Consider the following 24,405-nt stretch of genomic DNA (forward strand, 5'->3'; position numbering starts at 1 on the left):
TTTTTCTTAACACTCTCCTTGAAATTCTTGCCTGACCCCCAGTCCTGTAGTGTAGAGGCAGCAAAATTAGATGCAGCATGTACAAGATATTTTCTGGCAAGGGGTAATGCAGAACCAAATAGCCTAGCAAACCAGCTACCAAGACCATAGCCAGACATTGTAGTACGACCCTTGTAGTTGTCCAAACCATTGCCCATTTAACGTTGACTCAAAGCATCAAGGTAACAATGTATATCAGGACAGACAAATGGAATTCTTCTATTGTTCATTTTAGCTGATTGTGCTGTCGCCGTTGACAATGGGTTAAAAATAACATGTAATCACTGCTAATCCTTTTGTTATTTCTAGAGGATCACCCAATTCACTTCTTAGTGTTAACTGGCAGAGTTCCAAATATGAAGTGTTTAAAGGAACATACTGAAGATACTTTATATTATAGTGATGAACAAGTTCATGAGTTGTTTTTCGTTCAAGAACATGTAGGAGGGGGGCATTTGAATTACCGACTCTCGACGTTTCCACAAAGGATGCATTTAGAAATATGCAAGAGTCTGAGGTGAAACCAGGTGGGTAATCGGCAAAAATAACTTGATCCATCCCGTAAACGGTGCCAGCATTTTTCCCATGGATCATATTCTGTTTAAAGCCAAGAACATCTCTCAGATTGTCATTGAGAATAATTGTTTCAGTGTCAAAAGGTGCGCTAATGTAAATCCTATCATGTTCCAATGAATAATTAAAATGGAATATACCATTCCTGCGATATGAGATTTTTCTATTGATTGTACGACACAAATCTCCCATATTATCATATTCAATATATTTCAATTTGACATGTGGATAGTCACTAGGTTTAAGTGCTTCAACCCATTCATAGTCGACATAGCTCAATCCATTCATAGTCCAATTGAATGGTATTAGTTTTATTTAGTATTTACGATCCTTTCTCAGGATATCATAGGTATTTTTTAGAATACAGTCGACAAGAACCACTTCATATGCACCGTCAAATTTGATGGCTGGGGAGAGTTTTGTCCAAAAATCACTTTTCATGTTCAAATCATTGTAGAGAGGATCGGAAACTTTGGACATAAAAGTTACATAGAAATCATTGGGCATTGTCAATATCTTCAACACCGATCCAAGAATCAAAATCAGAGTTGTATCCAAGCCACCGAACAAGTAACTGTTTCTTACCGCCGCGAGTACGTGTCTTTAATATCTTTTCAATTTGGTAGATTTCACTAGCATTTTTAACTTTTTGCAGTTCATAGTCATAAAAGCCGCCGAGAATCTCTTCATCTTTGGTATCACGCAGACGATAAGTAATGGGTTTAGTGTCTAGGATTTTTGCCACTTTAAAAAGTTCAGTGGACCACAAGTAATTCCCCTTTTCAAAAACATTAGTTGTTCTATTAATTTTAACAGTATCACCAACATTGAATTTATTTTTCTTCTTGACATTTGATTCATTGGAATATTGTTTAAGAAAGGTGTCAATTGTATCATGATCCGAATGATGAACTTCCGTTGGTGTAGAGTTGGACAATGATCGATGAGGTCGTTGATTATAAATCAACATGATTTTATCAAGATCAAAAATAAAAGCCGATGTATTTTTCAATGCACAATATCTTGAAATTAAAAGTCGAATAGTTCTTATCAATCGTTCGGCCAATGCAGCCTTTATAGGACTATGACTATGATAGAGCATTGTATTATATTTCGCTAGTTCTTTTGCAACATGGGGATTAACAAATTCACTACCGCGATCTGTTTGAATTTTTTTATATGAATCCTGTTCGAGAATACTTTCAATGGCCAGGGCAACTTCAACACCTCTCTTTGATCGCAATTGAATTGCATATACATAGTAACTAAAACACTGATTGCAAGTAGAACGTACTTGTAAGGCATATTATGACGTCTTTAAAGTTCGTCTAGAGTCAGGAGATCCTTTTGAGTTATATCCAATGGGTAAAAGGCTTTAGGTTTTCGATATTGATTGGCACGAAGTCTATGATTTCTATACAGAGTGTAACTTGATTTATTTTGTAGATAGTCTCTTGCAGTTTTAGTGTGAACACCCGTGACTTTGAAACGAGTGGTGGTGGAAATTAAACTCCCTGCCTTACAAAAATTTTCTTAAACATCCTTCAAAACTTCAACAATTGTGAATGTAAACACGTTGTGTAATGTCTATTGTCCCGTTATATACTGGCTGTTGGTGGTGGTGGTGATGTTTACCTGATTCGTCTTCGCTTTTTTTAAGCAATCAGTTGTGTGTTAGTGTTTTCCAAAATTAATTTAAAATCTTCTTCTTCATCATCAACTTCATATTTTAATGGTGTTGATGATGATGATGCATGTTCATTTAATTTTTTTAGAATTTGTCTATTGCCAATAAGACTTTTGGGGAAGTTTAACGTATTTAGAAAGTTGTATAGATGAGTGTCAAATGATAATAGTCCTTTACGATTTGTAACCATGTCATACATTAAATCAAGTAGATTATAGCTCTTGCCCGGAATTATAATCCTTTCCCCATTGCTCTCAACTTGAATTTGATCACTTTCCAAGAGATAGACTAGGAGTCGTTTTCTTTGTTCAACATATGAGAGGGGGAATATAATTACAATTTTCAATACAATTGAATCCAAATCCTCCTTCTTTAATTGTGTTCCAGCAGCAGCAGCAGACTCTTGAGAAGATGATTCTTTTTTGGGATCAGCATTAGCAGCAGTGGGCTTCGATCGATAGGACTTGTGTTTGTCCACTCGGCGAAGTGCATCTTGAAGTAAAAGCAGTTTTTTATCATCCTCAATAGTTTCATTGTCAAGGAATTTACTTAGATTGTTCTCAAAGTGTTCCACGGGTGAGAGAGCGAGTTCTATTGGAGTCAATTTATAGGGTTTTGCCATTCTCACTAGAGAAAACTGTTTACAAATCCTGCAGTTATTGGCGGGAAAAGTGTGAAAAAGCTACCACCTGTCTGAAGAAGTCGTTTTCTTTTAAAATTAGTTCCTTTCTTTTTAGAGGCACCTGTACGTACGTATAATCAATGTTGCTTTGCCTGTTGCTTAACTACTTCTGGTAGTTGAACATTACCCTCGGTCAAATTTAAACAAAGTTCAGATATTAGATTAATGAAATCATTGTCAATACCATGTTTGAGTATTGCTTTTCTAAGCTGTGGTTTTGAAGTGCTTAGAACTGAAAACAAATGCCTATTTTCATGTAGTTTCTTCAGTGTCATGATAGCGACTAATAGGTCTTTTTAGTGTTCACGGGAAGATATACTGTAATTTTATTGTCGTAAATATCTGTGACCACACGCAGATCCTCGGGTGTATTTTGATTAATATCCGATAGGATATAACCGTGGGGTTTATTATTTTCCTGATTGTATGCTGAGAGCAAAAATTTAGGGGCTCCTGGATAGGATGCTTTTTTGAGGTTTATCTGCGAACGATAATCACTAACAATTCTCTAGATGATATAGTAGTTACAGTTCAAAGCAAGTGTTTGCATACATTGGCTCTAATGAAAAAGATTGTGTAGAACAAAAGTAACGGACATATTATAATGATGAGAGCGAACTGTAAACACTTGCAATATTTGCTGAGACCATTGTTCAATGAATTTATCTAGATCGTCAATGATCAGCCAAGAGTTTGGTTCAATAATGTTGAAAACATCAAGTCCCTGTATGAACTGTATCTGCACCGATCCCATGGCAGCAGCAATTGCTTTTATTTTATCGTATGATAAAATTTTTAATTATTTTAGTTAAGAGTGTTTTTTTGCCCGACATTGAGGGCCCACACAGAAACGATCTGAATGGTGTTTTAAATTGATACATGTTCCTTTCAACAGTTCACCTGGACAACTAACTGTAGACTATGGCTGTCTAATGACTAAATAATTTCCCTACTACTACTACTACTCTGTTCTTCAAGACGAATAAAGAATCATATTTTCTTTTATTATATACATAGAAAAAAGTAACAATACATTGAAAAAAAAGCACATTAAACATGAAAAAAATACACTTTTTTTTAATTTATTTATAATAAAAAAAATACAACATTTACATGGGCACACAGAGAAAAAACACTTTTTTTTTGTTTATTTATAGATAAAAAAATTACAGCATTAAATTAGAGAGCACTGGAAAAAAAATATCACTTTTTTTTAATGAAACATTTACAAAAAAAAAATCTGCTCTAAGTCAAAAAAAGATAACTTTGATATTGTGGCGATGCGCCCCCGCGCTGGCGGCGGCCGCCCCCCCCCGCCCCCGGGCCGCGAGGCCCCCCCCCCCCGCCGCGAGCCCCCCCCCCCCCCCCCGCCGCGAGGCCCCCCGCATGGTTCTTAGGAAATAATTTACAGGACTTTATTTAAACCGAGCCTTTCCCTATGGGAAATAAATTCGGCCTGGTCTGAAGTTAAATAGGGTCCAAGGGGGAGGGTAGTCACACCATCTTGAAAAACATAGATCATGTCAATAATAGTACTCATGGCTATTTTTTCTACATTTACAGTAAAGTTCCTGTAGTTGTAGGAACGAATTGCCAACAATTTGGCTCGTGGAATTGTATTTTTAGTAATACAATTCCTATAAATGTCCTTGTCAAAATTCTTGTCCACATAACGCGTGGGTACTCCTATGCAACTTTTCTTGATTTCCTCGTCGTGTGTCTGTATAAAGTACACCTTTGGAACTACAAACATACCACGATAAATCAAGTCGCGCCCTTTTTATAAAATTAAAAAAAAAATCATATTTGGCACCCAAGGGTTTAATATCTCAGGGTCAATAATCCTCTAACCAAGTTGTGAGTCCAAACGTGAAAAGATAAATTAACCGTGCGCCAAAACATCAATTAGATTTGGTGTTTTTACTTTTAACAGTAGAGAATCCGTGTCACCGTAGCAGACCTCTACTTGCCCCTTTTCAGACAACTCTACCCTAGCCACATTGTAGTGGAATTCCAACATGAGCTTTTTTGAGATCTACAAGATAGCACTGCCTGCAGCAATATTTTTATTCAAGACAATGCGTCTTTTTTTCCTATTCAAAAGTACCATGTCCGGGCCAATGATTGTAAAGGAAGTGTAATTTGGATCGGCAATAATTCGAGCACATTGTTCTGGATTGGTCACAACGTCACAACGATTCCTATTGCGAACACTCTCACACATTTTGCCGAAAGCCGAATTCAAAATGAGTTTATAAATTTCTTTTTCGGCCCTCGTCTGTGCTTCAGAATATTTGCAAACAAAAGTGTCAAGAAACGCTTTTAGATAGGGTTTTGGCCTAAACTGGAGTGTTCTATGGGTCATTTTGACGTTGAAAGAGTTTATATACCTACACTGTATAGCCAAATGTTGCACAGCTATGTTTTTTTTTCAGAAGAATGTCAGCAATAAGTTTTTGTTTTGAAGGTGACCAATGCAATCTACCCATCTCGACTAAATGCCTTTTTTAAGAGCTCAAAGAGTCCTTATTCACAGGTCTATTGATGCATGGGAAAACAAAATCCTTTACTGAATCGTGAAGCTCGACTGGTATCTCTCCATCAATTTCAAAAAAACATCCAACCGGCCCATTCTCCTCAACACTGTCAATGTTGGGGAAATGGGGGGCTTGAGGGTCATTGAGCCATTTATAGTTACCGCGAGGTAATGTGTAAATGGAGATGGCTGAAGGATACAGAGACGTGATAGCATGGAAAACTGCATTCAATTTTCTCCCTGTCTTCTTCCCTACTGGGACAGTTTCCAAGATCCGATCCCTAGGAAAAACAAAACCCCCCCTCCGTTATCGGTTAATGTAAAGATGCAGTTCAATGTCAGTTATTAGCAAAATTTTGCCCTCACTATTTTTTATGACGAGGTACATCACTATATGAGTCGAAGAACAATAAAACCCAACATCAAAATTAGATTACTCATAGATTTTATCCGTATTATTACACATAATGTCTAGCAAAGTTAACACATCATTCGACAAATATAGATTGCAGTAGTCAAAGCCTTTTTTACATCCTCCCTCTGCCCAAACTTTTTTAGCAAAACTGTATTCCTCGGGGGTGCAACTACGATCGTGAAGACGGTCATAAAACGATTCAATTGGAGGAATAGTTTCCTCGGTGAATCTCGACATTGAACAATAATGGTCATAAGGATATATGCCCTTGACCGTTAACAAATCATAGAAATAATTTGAGAATTGTTGCTTGAGAAGTGGGAAAGCATTGCTGCCGTCGTCTTTTGTCTACACTTGAATTAATTCACTCAATGTTTTAGGGGAAAAACTGTATGAATCTAAAAAGCAAATTTTTTTCTTGTACTCAACGCCGGCTTCAACAAATTTCCACATAAATTCCAAAACAAGCAACTTTTCCGCTGATTTAGGTATGATTTTGTACGTAAAGCTGTCTATCACCCATGCATCATCTATTGTTCCATTTCTTTGAAGATACGCCAATGCAGGTAGCACATACTTTAGATCGTTTTTAGAGTTATGTATATAAACCGGAAGAAAAAGTTGTTGTTTAATTTTAAATTACACGAATTGTGAGCCCACCCTCGAAAGTTACTTTTTCCCGTTGAATTGGGGTCAATAAGGTGATTGTGGTCCTGGACCGCGTCTTTTGGGGCAAGAACACCCCTACATACCCAGCAAATTGTCCCCTTTTCCAGTGCCAGTTGCTCTTTATCCGACAATGTCATTGGGTAATTGGTTAGACATAATCGTGAAATTGCCCTGTTTACCATTTTTATTAAAGAAACCAATAACTTTTCCATACTGCCCTCCTCATCCATAGTAAAAAAAACTTCCAATTGTATTTTATTGTTGCAGTCGCGACGAGCGTGTGCGTAGGAACACGCAACTATTTTGTGTTCCTTGACTATATTTAGCCTTGATGGGTCCGATACCTCAACTAGTCTTGTTTCACAGTCCAAAGACACTTTAACAGCTTACATAAGGCAATTTATAAAATTTTTGAATTGTAAAATGTCTCTGCCTTCTGCTGGCATTTCAATCCGTTGATTTCCATGAAGTTTGCAATGTTCCATTTGGTCTGAAAACGTTTGCTCAGGTCTAAATGGGGAAAGCCACATAGGACAATAAAAACGTTCCCCCTTTGTCTTGCCTTCACATATGAGTCGACTTATTGCTGTGAAAGGGAGAAAATGACCATAGGAATTTACATCTTTGGGAGGTTGGTAAATAATTGATACCCAATTTTTAACATTTTCCACTGACGGTGTCCTCATAGAATAAAAAAACCATTTTTTATTCGTTTTTTTTCCCCCGTCTACAAATTCAATGTCGTACTGAAGAACAACCCCCCCCCCCCCCACAATTTCATTTGCTTTATCGAATATTCTTATTTCTTTAAAGGACACCGGATATTTCCCCTCTAAACAATCAAAATTTACTTTAGGGAAATTTTTTCCACCGTTGCGAGCAAGTCTGTCGAGATTTTTCATTGATGATTCATCTTTTAATGTTTTATGGGCTGCCACTATAAATGCGTATTTAAAACATTGCAGCCCTGTGTCAAATCTGAAACCATGAACCCCTCCCGTAGCCGACAAATCTGGGTGGCAATTTATTTTTAGATTACCCGCTCCCCTTAGAATAAAGTTTTTTTTAAATCTACTGAGATTCAGATCCATGCGTTCAATGTATAAAATGGTGGACCCACTTCCCCTCTCGCTAAACGTGTCCAAAGTCGTAATTAGTTTATTTACCCAGTTGAAAAAATTGTCTTCAAATTTGTTTAGACCCTGATAAAAAGTCTGATTGCCTGTTGAAAAATGAAAATAAAAAATGTCCCTGGATGTCCCCTTTTGTAAGTAAACTTTTTGATTCACCGATGCTTTAATTCCCCCCCGACCTCCCCAATTCTGGATCTGAATCTCAATTTTTGCTCGAATTTTGTCGATATAGCTATGGAGAACTTTCACGGGGTCATTTAAAATATTGCCTGTGTTTTCCTCGGGGGAGCTAAAATCTACCCTGTATGTTTGCAAATGCCTTAGAGCAGATTCTAACAAATAAAATTCACGCAATTCCGGGGACATAGCACTATTTTCATGTCCTGTCCCTGTTTGTTCAGGACTCAAATCACTAATAGTAAAGTTGTCGTTAAAAATGTCCCCAGAAGAATTAGGTCCAACAATTTGCATAAGAGTGTCCATTTCTTCAGCTGTAAATTGTAAATCCCGGGGGATATCAAATAACGTACCTTCACTAACATCATCCGGCGAGAGGGGGCAATTACCCATAATACTTTGAAGTCCTGGACCAGGGAAGGCAGAATTTTTCACAGCTTCCCCCTGAAACTAGAAAATTAATAGATTAAGTTTTTTTTTTTTTGACGAAAGTTTTATCACAATTATAACACACTTTTCTTTTTTTTTATCAAACAATTTTTTATTTTTTTTAACTAGAAAGTTACCCCCCCCTCCCCAACCCCTCCCGGGGAGGACCCTTGGGAACCGGGAGCTTCCTTTGAGGTAGGAGGATCGATGCCCTTTCGAGTTGGGATATCAGACTTCACAACACTGTTCAAATAGAACAGCCTCAAATTCTTTCTCGAATGCATCTTTCAACGAAAATAATTGCTTGAATTGAGTTCGCCCAAAATAATGTTTCTTCACATCATTGTGAAGACATAATCGGAGATTATTAAAAAAAAGACCTTCTTATCGCAAATAGACATCCTGTCACAAGAAACCCTACTTAAAATTCGAAGCGGATTAAAATTCAGGCTGTAGCGATGGGATAATTTGATAAGCGCCGCATATATAGTGCAAAATATACGGCAGCTTAAAAATGATTTGTGAAATAGCGGATAGTCTGTTTTCAAATAGTTAGTTTGTTTAAAAGGAATATTGGATTATTGCATTAGAATGCGTCTTGGTTAGAAGTTACAAGGTAAGGTTTTTTTTTATAGAAATGCATGATAAGCTATTTCAGTGATATAAGCATTCCTTTATATACTGCTAATTTTGGTTAATGAAAGAAAATGAAATGGGATTATTATTATTATAGAAACAAATTTTAAGTTTTACTCATCAAAAGCTATGCATCTGAGAAAATTTGTCTTATTTTTGAAAAAAAAAGGAAAAAAAAAATATATACACTTACAAGTTCTGGCTGTACGTCAGAAGTTCCTGGCATGGCGTGAAGAGGAGTGTTCCTACTATCTTGATCGGGTGAGGCGGACTCGAATTTCTTGTTATGTTGCATAGAGAGTCCTGGCCGATCCGATGAACGAGAAAATCTGATTACTGTTGCCCTTGCAACTTACATTGATGCAGTATCGACGTCACTTGCTTGTATAGTGGAGTTCTCAATCCTTGTAGTCCACGGTCTTTTCGGTTTTGACCGGACTGCATTGGGACTGACACTGACCGGGCAGCCTCGTCATCTTGCGCTTTCTTTGAAGGAGGAGGGGTGCATTCTCCTCTATTTGCGATAGCCATAGCTCCCTTTACAGCTGGAGGGGCTGCAAATTCTTCATAATTTGCCTTAAAAGAAGAGAAAAAATTAGTATCAAAATAATTTCCCCCCTTTTTTTACAGAAAGAAAGTTAGTCTGCACAAAGAGCCCCCCTCTAACCACACGGAATCGAGGAATAGAGTCTCTCTCAAACTCCGTAAAGCTCTTTTAAAAGATACAAGAATTACTTATTTAACACAAAAATTTCGTTTTTAACGGATACCAAGTAAAGAAAAACTGTGTTATAATTTATTCATAGCCCTCTTCCCAGTAATATATTTTTATAAAAGCTTCGCTTAAATACTAATATCATGTTAATAAACCCCAAAAATTTTAAATAAAAAAAAAACGACAAAATTTAATTAGCTAGCTCAATTCTTACTTATTCAGAATATTAACGGAGGGCATTGAGCCTTCAATTGCATAGTATCAAAACACAAAAAGTTTATAATTATATATTTTTTTTATGTGCAAAGATTTTAAAAATTATATACCAAATTTACGAAACAATTACAATCACAGAAAAAGGAAGAAAGAGACTCCTGGACATAGCCTTAGCAAAAAAATTATTAAGTTTATAAAGGGTTTGCCCTCAACCCTATATCTCACCCTATACCTAGCTAGCTCAATTCTTATTAATTCAGAATATTAACAGGGGGGCATAGGATCATCAATTCCATAGTAACGAAACACAAAAAAAAGTCGACAATTATATGCAAAGCTTTTAAAAGTTATATTCCTAAATTACGAAATATTTAAAATCACGGAAAAAAAGGATGACCAACCTTTATGATTGAAAAGAAATTTGAACTCTAGTGTAAAGTGCAAGACATTGAGGAGGGAGGTATCCTTTCATGTCTGCCAAAATTAATATGCAAATTCTATTTTAATTTTTTATATACATTGAATCAAAATCAAAGTGAACATGTCTCTCTTTTTTGAATATTTACTAAAATTGAAATACATGGATCATTTAATATTTAATGATGAAGGAAGTTTTTTAAAAGAGGTAACGACATAGTGTAAGGAAAGAATTTCTTCCTTAACTTAATGACGAGACAATTTCTTTTTATTATAATAATGAGAAAATTTTACTCACCAGAAACTGCTTAGAATTATCCATTTTCTATGTAAATGTTCAAAAAAAATGTCAGTAGTGTTAAGTTGAATGAACTATTCAAAACTGTTGAAGAACCTAATTTGAAACCTGAATATATACAAAAAATAATTGCATAACAGCGAAACAAGACATGCTGGTTTTGGTTTATCACTAAAAAAAGACATGTATATACCTTGAACTAGAAATTGCGTAAATCTCCTGGCAAAGGTGTAATGACCTGTAGAATAGGACTACCAGAAAAACCTGTTTGGTACAGGGGAGGCCGCAAATTAAATATAAGCATTATACTAGTAGTAAAATAAAATGACTCGACTCTTTTAGCTGAAACATTCGCCAAAGAATCTATCACTTGTAACGAGTTATTAACACTCCAATAAGGGTTAAAGTTAGAAACTTTTTTAATTCCGGAGCAATATGCTTTAAATTTATTTCTAATTTCTCCTAAAATTAAAGATAAGTCAGTAGCCGCAATTCTGGTTGGACACCTTGCTGCCCCAGCAATGAACGTGGTTTTGATGGATACTTATGAAATTTTATCGTCCAATATAAGAAAGGAAATTTTTTATCATTATCATTTATTTTAATATTGAATTTTTTTTTAAATTCTTTCTTCTATATTTACAATTAAACTATTATCCTCTATATGAACCTTTTCATAAGTCTTTGTTGTTTGTAACTCTTTTGATAAAATATCACAACAGAGTTTTTGATTAATTATGGTGAAATTATTACTTACTTTATCACCTGGTACAATTACCAATTCATTCTGTATATTAGCGATTGTTTGTTTCATAATGGCATTATAAAATATTAAATTTTTTTTAGACTTTGTTGGATTAATTCTATACCTGCTATTTCGTAGACTAGTCAAAATCAAACTTATCCAATTCTGAAATCTGTCTTTACTATCTTTCTGCTTCTTGCACAATCTATCAGTGAATAAATCTAAATCATTCTTTAATCCCCCTAAGAATACCTGCTGGCTTTATCCGGTTGCAAAGACAATATTTATCCATCATTGTCATTATATTTTGTAGATCAATACGCTTTATAATGGACAAATCCCCCGTTACAACATGCTCGTAAGTTTGATCCACATACGGTAAAAATTGCTCGCAATTACAAACCGATTTCCAATTACTCTACCCGTAAAGTTTTTTAAGTATTAAATTATAGTTAAAAATCATTTGACCAATCGTTTTTGAAAATTTATATGTTAAAATTGGACTATCTTTATACACCAAATTACATGGAAGGGCATTCTTCACTCTCCGCTGGTTTAAGATTCTGGGTAAATTAGTATCTTCTATTTGTTTAGAACTAAAATTAACAGACAAATATAATCTATTATCCTTATTAACAATCTTATCAGATTTATTATATTTTGAAATAAATTTTGATTTAGCTAAAATGCAAACTGCATCATAAATTAATTTAGTTTTTGAGTTACATGTTGTACTATTTTTTGCAATCCAGAATACTTTTATTAAATTACTCCTTGATAACTTATTTAAAGATTTTATTAAACTAGTTATTCCATTAGTCTCAAATATGTGACCTAAATCGATTGAAAATGCATTTAAATCTAAATAATTCTTTTTATTATTTTTCCTCTGTCCTCTTGATCGGTTTTTACGTTTAGTGGGGCAATTAGAAGAAAGGTTAACCCATTAATACACTTACCAACTACATTAGACATGTCTAGTTTAACTCGATCATTTAGCCCAAAAGGATACGCGATACCAAGAGCATGGATCCAATAATCTTCTCGTCTGCGTAATTTATTATTTTTCTCTTATTTGGTAAAGTTTTCTAGGTCCAGATATTCTAAAATTGAAATAGTTAGATTAGATACTGAACAAGTACCATTATTACAATGTCGAACTAGATAATTGATAGTTTTTTTCCCGTTAATTGTAGTTTTATGTCCTGAAAACCTCTTATATATGTTATTAATTGTTTCCTCCACATATTGTAAATGACAATTTTTATATTCTAGTAAATAGATAATATTGGTTGTTTTACAATTTACATGTCCAGTTAATAAACATTGAAAATTTTTATTATATAAAGTGCTTTTAAAATTATTTCGAGGTATGAAGTTATATTTAAAAATAAAACAACGACCATTGCACTTAATAATATTTGGCAGACCCCTTTTAATATTATAATTACCATTATTATTCAATATAAAATCAGAAATCAAATAAAACCAAAACGACAAACAATACAAAGTCCAAAACATCATCAAAAGCCAAGCCAAAAGTCCCTAAGTAATAAGGATACTCTAACTAATCATACAAAAAAAAATAAAAATAAACACTACCCTAAATAGAGCTTTTGCTTAATACTACCATTTTAAAAAAGTAAAAAATTAGCCAAATAATCATCAATTTCAGGTAAAACCTGGACCAGGGTCAAGGTCCGTCGGGGAGGAATATTTGATGCTTCCTCCACCAGCACTAGATCCAACCTGGATTCATATTATGTTTAAGAGTTAATTACTTGGCAAAAAAAAAGAAAAAAAAAAACTGTCGTCCTAATCCAGCAATTGAGACAAATGTGCACTTGAACGAGGTTTTGACCTTACTCATCTATCCAACTACCTAGGACCAAATAGTATAACCGAACCATCAACCAAATAGAAAAGTCCAAATCCATGCCAAGTCTTCATCAATAAATGTAAGTCGTTGTAAATATACAAGCAAAAGCACCTTAAATCTAGCGAAATATTTCCAAGTAGAACCTTCCATTAGGGCTCATCAGAAGAAATACCACGTGCCTTAACGGGTTTAGAGGCTTTACTTTCCTTACCCGGCACAGTGCAGCCTCTACCATAAGATCTATATGGTATCCCTATGGCAGGTAAAACTTGTGAAATACATCCATACTAGTAAAGCTATGAAAAATTACACACAAAATGTGTTTCATTGTTTCCTTACTAAAATTCCAGAGGTCACTGAGCAAAGACCATTCCGGAACAAATGAAGACTGGTCCAGATGTGTCTTTTATTGGTATCCGGAACCAATTACAGATTTAAAGATCCTCAAGCTTGTTTGAAAACAGTCTACAAATTCAAAATTCCAAAAAACAAAAGCGATAGAGAAATTATATTTAAATATCATTCAGTATTTCTTTATATTTTTTTGTGTATTTACCTAAAAGTTCATGATACATAAAACTAAATTTTTGAATTACCAACTAATTTTTTGGCAGAAAAACCTCTTAAGATCAGTTTTTCGCTCAGCTTTTTACATCTATTTTTAAAATCTGTGTAATTACTGCATATTTTTGCATACCTAAGTAATTGGGAATAATAAGCTGAATAAGTAATATTTGAATGTATATTACTTTCAAGGAATGGAAAATTAATTTCTTCAAAATTAAAATCATCCGTTTTATTATATATTTTAAAAACTAATTTATTACTATCTGAAATATTAATAATTAAATCTAAGAAATGGTCAGAATGTCCTATCCCACAGCTAGGCTCCAGAATTAACTCTTGTTGATAAATATTTTTTGAAATCTCAATAAACTCTGCACAATTTATTACTAAGAGATCGTCCAGATATCTTTTATTATTTGAAAGATTATATTTTACATTACTTGGGCTATTTTTATTTATCATAAATCCATTCTAATTGACTTAAAAACAGGTCCGCTATGAATGGACTCGCATTCCCACCCATAGGAATGCCGACAGTTTGTTTATATAAATTCCCATTAAATCTTATAAAAGTATAAGTTACTTTATATTTATTACTAACAAAAACGTTCGTAAATAAAATTACACAAGCTTCAAGAAAGCCATTTAACCAAATAAAAGTAAAATTAATATGCAAATTTGTATTAATTATTCATGTATGGTGAGACAAAATCGAAAACTTTATTAATTCAAAAACGTTCAAAAATTAAATATAAAAAAAAACAAGTTTTTTTAACTGAAAGTAAGGAACGACGTTATAACTTAAAACGAACAGAAATTATTCCGTATATGAAAGGGGCTGTCCCCTCCTCAACGCCTCGCTCTTTACGCTGAAGTTTGACTTTCTCACAACTCTTATTTTTGTTAAACAATAAAAAACTTTAGCGTAACGAGCGAGGCGTTGAAGAGGGGACAGCCCCTTTCATATACGGAATAATTTCTGTTCGTCTTAAGTTTTAACGTCGTTCCTTACTTTCAGTTAAAAAAACTTGTTTTTTTTTATTTAATAACTTTAAGAAACCAGTTTGGTTGAGCTTAACTGGGATGTGTATAAATTCACATGCTTCACATTCCAACACTGAGAACACATCGGCTTGTTTTTTTAGCAGTTGATTGGTGTACCAAATTGATCCAACAATGCAACTGATCTCCGTTTCAATTTCTTCTACTGTTCGTCTATTCAAAGTAAACTTGGCTGATAAGAACAGTTAGGTTACCATGTTTGGTTTTAAGATCGATTCACAGAAATTTTCAATCAACTCAATCGATTTTACGCAATTTTGACTTTATTACAATCTCGACGCGACTATACAATTATTCTAGTACTATATTAAGGATTTTAAGCTCAATTGAGTAAAAGAAGCAGAAGAAAAATACAAATAATATTACATACCTGAATCCACTTTGTTTTACTCCATGAAAGAATCCTTCTCCTTCTTCATGAGGGTCAAACACAAGCTGAGATTCGCTGACTGGTCTAACAACCAACCTATTCGAATTTTCGGTTCGGTTCATTGGACGTATTCGTACGACTACTTTCATATTCCCCCTGGCCGGCCGAACAACTGCCTTAAGCGGAACTAATGAAGGCGTAGTGAAAGCACCTATTTTAATCTTAGGTTTGCCACCGCCTGATAATCGTCTGTTCTTTGTTATTCTGGTCATTTTCAAAAGACACCTGTAAATATTAGAGTTAACAATAAAACATACAAAATCACAAAAATAATATAGTTTTACTATATAATAATAAAATGAAGATTGGAGAGGACAAGACTGGATAATTCTAAAATTAAAATGTCTGACTTGAGCACCTCTTGTAGCTACTTGGATTGGTAAACATGGAACAAAAGAAGCTGTCAGTTGAACATTTTCCATTGTCAACTTATTGGTGCTGCATAGTTTTTGTTTCTTTTTTCTGAAAGGCCTACGTAACATGGCAATACAATTACCTGAAGAAAAGATTAACTGGAATTTTACGTCATGTTATGTGCCAATGGTCTAAACACAAGTCAAATTTGTGCCCACCTTCACCCTTGATTTCTAGATAAAATCAAGATTATGGCCATATTGCCAACAATGTAACCAGTGTATAATTTTGTGATTTGAAAACGTTTAACTTTCAAGCTTGAAATTCTTGATAGAACAACAGCATTAAAGATTAAAGGCACAATTGTTTAAAATTATAAAATGAAGAAGCTTGGAATCATCAGTTTTCCTGTCACTATGACAAAAATGAAAATATATAAAAATACAACATTAGTATACAATAATTGGAAACAAACTGGTATTGATACTGGCTATTTAAACCAATTTCTCGCCATTTCAACTTTCTGCTTCTGTAGTGCATATGAGATGTTAAAGTTTGGAAAAAACATATATCAATCACAAATCTTTTTTTCTGTATCAACAGGTGTAACTACATCAGTGTTAAGTATTTCACGTTCAATTTAGTTATGTTAATTAATATTAATTACTAATTAATTACTATTAATTATAAACACAAAGCCTTTTTATTCTTTCTTTTAACAAAATTAACAAAGAAAGTCAGCGCTCAGATCTGATGTAGAGCTACTAATCGGTCTTGCAGAAATAATTCAACTCAGCTCAATGTCAGCACCTTAATTTGCAGCCAATTCATTTGCACAGCGGAATTGGATAACAGGGCTGAACCTGAACGAAACAGAAAGAAAATAATTTCCTTCGTCATAAAGACAATTTTTTCAATTCTTTATTCACAAGAATTATTTCTTGTCTTATAAATCAGTGATATAGTTGTGTAGCTAGTTTGGCATATTATAACGTGAAAATTTCATCATTTTTGCTGTCTTCAAGTTGTACATATATTTGCTTTATACAATATTTTTTTCAACAATTCTATTACACTGTAGATAAAATTGTTTGAGACTCAACAAAAATGGTTTGTAATGTTTATCAACAACAAAATTGGAATTTCAACAGCTGAAATTGAATATTGGAGACCATCTTAGAAATCAATGATTATTATCGAATTTCCAAGTGTTTGAGAAACAAAAATGTTGAATTCCCATACCCGAATTGAATTTTCAATTTGGTGACAAAAAAAACATGTTGGATATTAAGATCCTTATTGGATTTCCATTTTGTTTGCTGGATTTCCCGTTCTTCTCTTGGATTTCCATCACTAGCTTTGTTCACTTTCCTAGGTCTATAGTCTAAAATCTAGTTCTCATGATTCAGTTTCTCTTTCTTCTTTCTGAAGCATCAATAAATACCAAAAAAAACTAATTTATTTTACAAGAATAGAAAATTACAACAAAAATTTTTCCCAGATAATATGACACCTCTTAACGGCTGCACCTTTTCATGGTGGAAATCAATATTTCAATGGCGTAATAGCAGGCCGACAGAAGAAACTTGAGTAACAAATATCTTCCGATCAGGAAAACAGTGACACACGGACCTGAAATGAAGATGAAATCAAATCGAGGCACAAATAAAAGAAAGACTTCCCTCCATTTTTCTACCTCCAGAGCTGAACGGTTGCAATAACAATACCACGAATCCTGTCTTTTCTGAATACCTTTGATTTACTCATCAGATCTCATTAAAACCAAGATTCGAGTCAAACTTATAACGAACTGGAAATCACTACGAACAAGAGTTAAGCTACTGCCAATAACATAAAATAAAACCTCAATAAAAATCAAAATGACTGGAAAAAACTAATGAAAACTGAGGGTTGAATGTACGATTTGATTAATTCCTGGAAATCTCAAAATTTAATTTAGTAATTTTTTTTATTTGAATATTTTATTTTAACGGATTGGTGCTTCTTGATTACGAAGGTCCTTGTGTGAGTCCAGAAATGTTTTGCTACAGTTGGTTTTGAACTCTGGGTACCTTATTATCGACCTGAGACCATTCCCACTGTGCCACCACAGGACTGTATTTCAATATTATAAGAATGAGAAAAAAATGTTTTGAATGTATTTGGTTTCAGCAATGACTAAAAGACGCAATAGTCTTTCGAAGGCTTATGCGTGTTTTTAGTTTTCACATTTTTTGCTTAAGAATTCATTTGTTTGATTCTTATTTCAAATTTTAGGTTGTAAAAGGTAGCGTGAGCGTTGATTGTATTAGATGAATTCGTATAAAGTTGGCTCAATTTGAAATCGATGTTCATAACGATTTCTCAGCTAAGCTCTTGATTTAAAAAAATTTTTTTAGATAACATACTCATAAGAACCTTCCTGGGATAATCTTCCAAAAATTCGTCTGAAATTCGTGGAGAGTGTATAGTTTGGTCTATTTGTTTAAGCATCAGAGGGGGGGATGTGGTAAAGCAAATTTACCTGCTCTTAGAAACTATATAAGAAGGTATTTTAAACTTATCATTTTTGAGAATCTTATAGTGTTTCATTCAGTAGGGGCAAGCCACTACACTGGAACCAAGAAATTTTTTTTTATTTTATAAAAATACACTATCTTAAACATTTTGGGAAACATAAGACACAAACTATCAATATTAATAAACTAAACTGAATACTTACCATCAGAATCAGACTTTCAATAAAACACTGTTACACTGTCTTCTCTCTCTGATCTGAATGCCCCTTAGGCAAAATCGTCACTCCGTCGTTTGAAGGTCTTATTATTAAATCTTCTTCAGTATTATACGTTTGTAGTTCATGGAGATGATTTTTTTAATTGGATTTGAAGTTTAATTAGGATTCTTGTGCTTGAAAATTCGTTCTTAAGGAATTAGGGCAAAGTCTTTTTAGCTTAAAGAGCGGGGAGAGGGAGGGAGACTGAGGAAGGGACAGCCCCCCTCATATACTGAATAATTTATATTTCTTTTAAGTTTTAATTTTGCTTTTTACTTTATCTCAGGAATAAGTTTTATTTTATTCGTTGGTGACTCTAGAAGGAAATACAATAGAATTCGGAAAGCTACCATAAAGAATTCTAAAACGCTAACTTGGGTATATAATTCCTAAAAGCACTTCACTTAATTTAAAACATACCTAATGATAGCCCAAATTATGAAAGAGCCCAAATGATTCAACTGGAGGATTTCCAGTTTGTAGGTATGAAATCTTACCCACGTCACACCAAGAATACAAGGGCTTAATTTGCATCTAGGCCTCCTCATATCCCAGTTTTCCCCCCACAGAGCTGAAATTTAGCGTCTTTAAAAATTTTGTCAAAACTAAGATAGCGTTCATAATTCAAGCATTCACAGAAACAAATCAGTTTTCTTTAGTATGCATTTGCTTTTATACTACTATACGGCTCATTTTTCATTGTTCACTGTCATTTTCATTTGACTTGAGAAAATTGGCTACAATCCCCCCCCCCTCATGGATTTTGACGAAATTACGCCACTGCATGCAGTGCTTGGGTCAGAGTCACATTTAAGATTTCAACGAGTCAGAAATGAAGAAAGGTGAGTGGTCAGGTCCTTATTCTTTTATACCGCTGTCTTTCGTACATAATCTTCGAAACATTTTCCCAGGAGAGTTCTTTTGAGTATGAATGTTATCTAAAAATTTTCTTCTGAATCAATAGCTCGGTCGAACCAAAAACTAAAAACACTCCTAACCCTTCAAAAGGCTATTGCTTTATTTGTTCATTACTGAAACCAAGCATATTTAAAACGATTAATTTAAATTTTAGTATTGAAATACAGTCCAGTCGTGGCGCAGTGGTTTTCAAATAAAATATTAAAAGGCTAAATTTGATTTTGCGGTACTATGAATTCCATGATTTAATATAACTGTATATGAAACTGTCAGTTTATTTTCCATTAGTTTAATCCAGTCATCTCAATTCTTGTAGAGATTTTATTTTAGTTGCAGTATCCTAACTCCTGTGTTAAGTGATTTCAGTTCGTTTTAAGTTTGACTCAAAAATTGATTTCAATACAATCTGATGGGTAAGTTAAATGTATACAGAAAAGACAGGATTCGTGGCATAATTATTGTAACTGCGTCTTGGACTTCTAGAAAATGAGGGAGGGCAGCATTTCTCTTTTATTTGTGCATAAATTTCATTTCATCTTTATTTCAGGCTCTACGCCGTCGAACTGCAATTTCTACCATGAAAAAGTACAGGCGTCAAGAGGTGTCATACTATCTGGGAGAAATTTTTTGTTGTAATTTTCCGTTTTTGTAAAATAAATGAGTAGTTATTTGATATTTATTGACGATTCAGAAACAAGAAAGAGAATGTGGAAACTAGATATTACATTATTGGCTTAGGAGATTGAACAGCGGTAGCGGTGGAAATCCAATGAAGAACTGGAAATCAAACAAAAAACATGGTGGATCAAAAACAAACACACAGAAACACATACACACAAAAAACACAAACACACACACGCGCACACACACACTCACGCACACAAAAAAACACACACACACAAAGACACAAACACAAAAAAACACACACACACACAAAAAGAAACATACAAAAAAAGACACAAACAAAAACAGACAAACACAAACACATACACACAAAAACACACACACACACACACACAAACACGCACACACAAAAATACACAGACAAATAAGCGAACACACACACAGACACAAATAACACACACACACAAACGAAAACACACACAAAAAACACACAGACACACACAAACACACACAAACACACACACACACACAAACACACACACACACACACACACACACATACAAAAAACAGACACACACAAAAACAAAGGCACACACACATATATGCACACAAAACACACACATACAACACCACGCCACCTTTTCTTGACCATAACGAATTTTTGTCTTCGAAGTAACAACTGTTTCCTCTAATACTAGCAAACTTTTACTTAACACTATCAAATTTCTACTAGAAGTAACAGTTTTTTTCTTAAGAGTAACACATTTTTTCTAATAACACCAAGTTTTCCCTCAATGATAAAAAATATCCCAAAGAAGTAACCAATTTTGTCTATGATAACAATTTTTCCGTTAGAAATAGCAAATTTTACTTGAAAATTAAAAAATTTATCTCTAAATTTACAATTTTTCGTTTATGATAATTAGTTTTCTGTCAGAAGTAGTACGTTTTTCTTAACACTAACAAGTTTTCTCTGCGAAGTAATAACATTTTTTCTTAATACTAACAAACTTTTACTTAACACACAAAAATTTCTCTTACAAGTAACAGTTTTTCTCTTAGCAAAAAAAAATTCTTCTAATAGCACCAAGTTTTTTCCGTCAAAGATAACACATTTCTCTTAGAAGTAACAAGTTTTCGTCAGTAAAAATAAGTTATCTGTTAGAAGTAACAAGTTTTCTGTCAAATTTTTCTTAACATTAAAAAGGATTTAAATGCAAGCATCAAATTTTTTCCTCCTTACAAAAAAACTGCTACCTAGTACTATTATATTTTCATTCAAAGTTACAAATTTCTGCCGATGATAACACGTTTTATGCTAGAACTAGCAAGTTGTCAAGCAAAGAAAACAAATTTTTCCTTGAAATAACAATTTTTTCGTTTATTATAACAAGTTTTCTGTCAGAAGTAGCAAGTTATCTTTAACACTAACCAATTTTCTCATCGAAGTAACAACTTTTTCCTTAGTCCTAACAAACTTTTACTGAACACTATTAAATTTCTCTTGGAAGTAACAGGTTTTCCTTGATAGTAACAAATTGTTTCTAGTAGCAGCAAGTATACCCGTCAAAGATAACAAATTTCTCTTCGAAGTAACAATTTTTCGTCAGTGATAACAAGTTTTCTGTCATCTCTTGCGAGGTCGGCCACGAGGTCGTACCCGTCCTTCAAACGTGATTTTGAGGAGTTGATTTGATGACATTCTTTGGATATTACCAAGCCAGCGGAGTTACTGACTTCTAATTCGGTTATTGATAGTGTATGAGCAGTAGAGGAGTTTACGGAGGTCTTCATTGGATACTCGGTTGATGTAGGTGATCCCTGCTATGCGACGGAGACACTTGGTGTCAAATGCGGAGATTCGCCTTTCGTCATCAACTTTAATTGTCCATGTTTCACTTGCATACGTAGCAATGGGGATTAAGAGAGAGTTAAAGAGCCGGACCATCAATGATTTTGATAGTAATTTACTTTTCCAAATTGATGATAGGTTCTTGAAGCTGCTGGTTTGAAAGCCCAGTCTACTCCTAATCGATTTTGAGCAATGGTTGTTAGAGGTAGACGAGGTAGACAAAAGATTCTAGATTTTCAATTTGCTCTCCTTTTATGGTTAGCTGTATGACTCTGGATGCAGAGTCTCTGGATACCTGCATGGCTTTCGTTTTTTTGTGTTGACAACCATCCCAAGGGCTTCGATTGCTGACACTATCTCGTTTGTGTCTGTTTGGAGGAGATGTTCATCACTTTTAATTTCCATGATGTCATCTGCGTACGCTAATTTGTGCCGTCTGTGGTTTTAGCAAGTGATGAAGCTTCATATAGAAATACATTAAATAGATAAGGGGATAGGAGGCAGCCCTGAACAACAGCTGCTGACGTCTGGAACTCTTCTGTCAATCCATCAGGCGTCTGAACCTGGCTACAGATGTTCAAATAAATATCTTTGATAAACATTCCCATGTTTTTGGGGACTCCATAATGCAGAAGTATATGCCAGAGCCCGTTGCGCCATATTAAATAGAAGGTCTGTTTAAAGTCAATAAAAAGTAAGAGCAAGTCTTTCGCAATTTCTATATTTTTCTCCATCAGTTGCGGGTGGAAAATATATGATCTATAATAGATCGATCTCTTTAGAAGCCGGCCTGATATTCCTCTAAAGTGAGGTGTGTCAGGGATTTTAGTCAGTCAAGTAGGATTTTCGTGAGGATCTTTGCTGGTTGGCTTGTCATGCTAATTGGTCTGTAGATATTACAATCGCCTTTTTCACCCTTTTCGTAAAGGGGTACAATCATGGCTTTCGCCCAAGATCTGGGGAGGTGGCCTGTTTGCCAGATGCCTAATGTGAGTTTACGATAAATTTCAATGGTAGTTGAAAGGAAAGTAGGATAAATGGGCCAAGAGTTATTGTGGGTTCAGTTTCTGGCAAAAGTGTTCTTTCCAGTGTTCCCGCTTCTCCTCAGAATCTGTGATAAGTTATCCATGTTTATCTAACAGGGTTGTTGCTGCCGCGGGTTTCTTTTTCGACAGGTTCGGTAATTTTTGTACATGTAGTAGCTGTCATTTTTTAAGGCGTCTTCGCATTCATGGCACTTGCCGTTGACGTATTGGCAGAGAGTCTGCCGTATTTTTTTCTCTACTAGATGTTTTAACCTCTTTTATTCATCCTGGCTTTGTCGGTCTTGCTTGTTGGCGTGAATACGTTTTTCAACACAGATATCGATGATTTCGGGTGTGATCCATGGTTTATCTGAGCGGGACTTTACACCAAAGAATTTATGAGCAGTTTCTACGATGATTGAGGCGCTTTCATCAACCAGATAGTTGAATTCCTCAGTGGTTGGGATTCCCGTGAGTTGGATGCTTGACAACTTATTCGAGAGAGCAATTTTACATTTGTTTCTTGTTTCAATTTTTTTAGGAGATAGACACGGTATTTTGGGTGGTTGGGGTTTTTGGAGACGCATACGGAGTTCCGACGGACTAGAACATGGTCTGAGTGAAAATCACCACCGGCCAAAGATACTGTATTCAGCACTGACAACTTCCAACGCTTGCAGACTAGTATGAGGTCAATCATATTTGAGGATCAGTCGTCTGGGGATCTCCATTTGACCTTTCTGCGTTCTCTATGTCGAAACATTGTGTTGGTAATAAAAAGCTCGTTATCACGACAGAAATCTATAAGCATTTCCCCCCTAAGATTTTTTCTCCCATATCCGGACTTGCCCATTACGTCTTCGAAACCTGCATTTGATTGTCCGACGATAGCGTTAATGTCCCCGATGACGAACAGAACATCCTTTTTGGGCACCTAGTCTATGGTGTTTTGGAGCTGGGTGTAGAAGTCTTCTGTATCTTGGTCACTCCATGAAGAATCGGGGGCATAAACTTGGATGATGGAAATGTTAGCGATGGATCGTTAAAACGGACTTTAATGATACGCTCTGAGAGTGAATTTATGGCAATTAGAGATCTTTTAGCACGTTTTGAGAGTTGAAAACCAACACCTTGACAGTCAACACCGTCGCTTCATCCTGAGGTAATGAGGGTGTTCCCGTTTATGGTTTATATTTCATTTAAAGGAAGGTGGGTCTCTGATAATCCAATAATATCGCAATGGTAGCGGTCTAATCATTTAAAATTAATTCCTTTTTTACCGGTTTAGCAAGTGTTCGTATGTTTAACGTTCCAAGTGAAAGTGATGTCTTTGGGGTAAATTTTGCTATCTTCTTTGACTGAAGAGTCGTCAAATCTGTTAAATAATTGTCGGTTGCCGTTGACGTGGTAAATAAAACATTAACATTATAATCATCATAATCGTTATTATCATCAATAATATTATCATTTATACTATTTAAAACTCTAGATATCTGACCGTCTGTTGCCCCGGACACGGTAGCACAGGTTCTTATTCTCTGTTTTGCCAT

General features: G+C 34.6%; 1 pseudogene across 1 annotated transcript in view; it reads right to left on the reverse strand.

The window, feature by feature from the left end:
* Window positions 1-24,405, reverse strand: part of LOC148955473 (kinesin-like protein KIF18A) — a 104,101-nt pseudogene that overhangs the window by 59,460 nt on the left and 20,236 nt on the right. Inside the window, exon 2 of the transcript XR_016143592.1 lies at window positions 15,246-15,530. The product of XR_016143592.1 is annotated as a kinesin-like protein KIF18A (transcript). The remainder of the gene's footprint in view (window positions 1-15,245; window positions 15,531-24,405) is intronic.

The sequence above is a fragment of the Artemia sp. Qi Xiang Cuo genome, chromosome 2 (genome assembly GCF_049724085.1).
Source record: "Artemia sp. Qi Xiang Cuo chromosome 2, ASM4972408v1, whole genome shotgun sequence".
In the NCBI taxonomy this organism is placed as follows: domain Eukaryota; kingdom Metazoa; phylum Arthropoda; class Branchiopoda; order Anostraca; family Artemiidae; genus Artemia; species Artemia sp. Qi Xiang Cuo.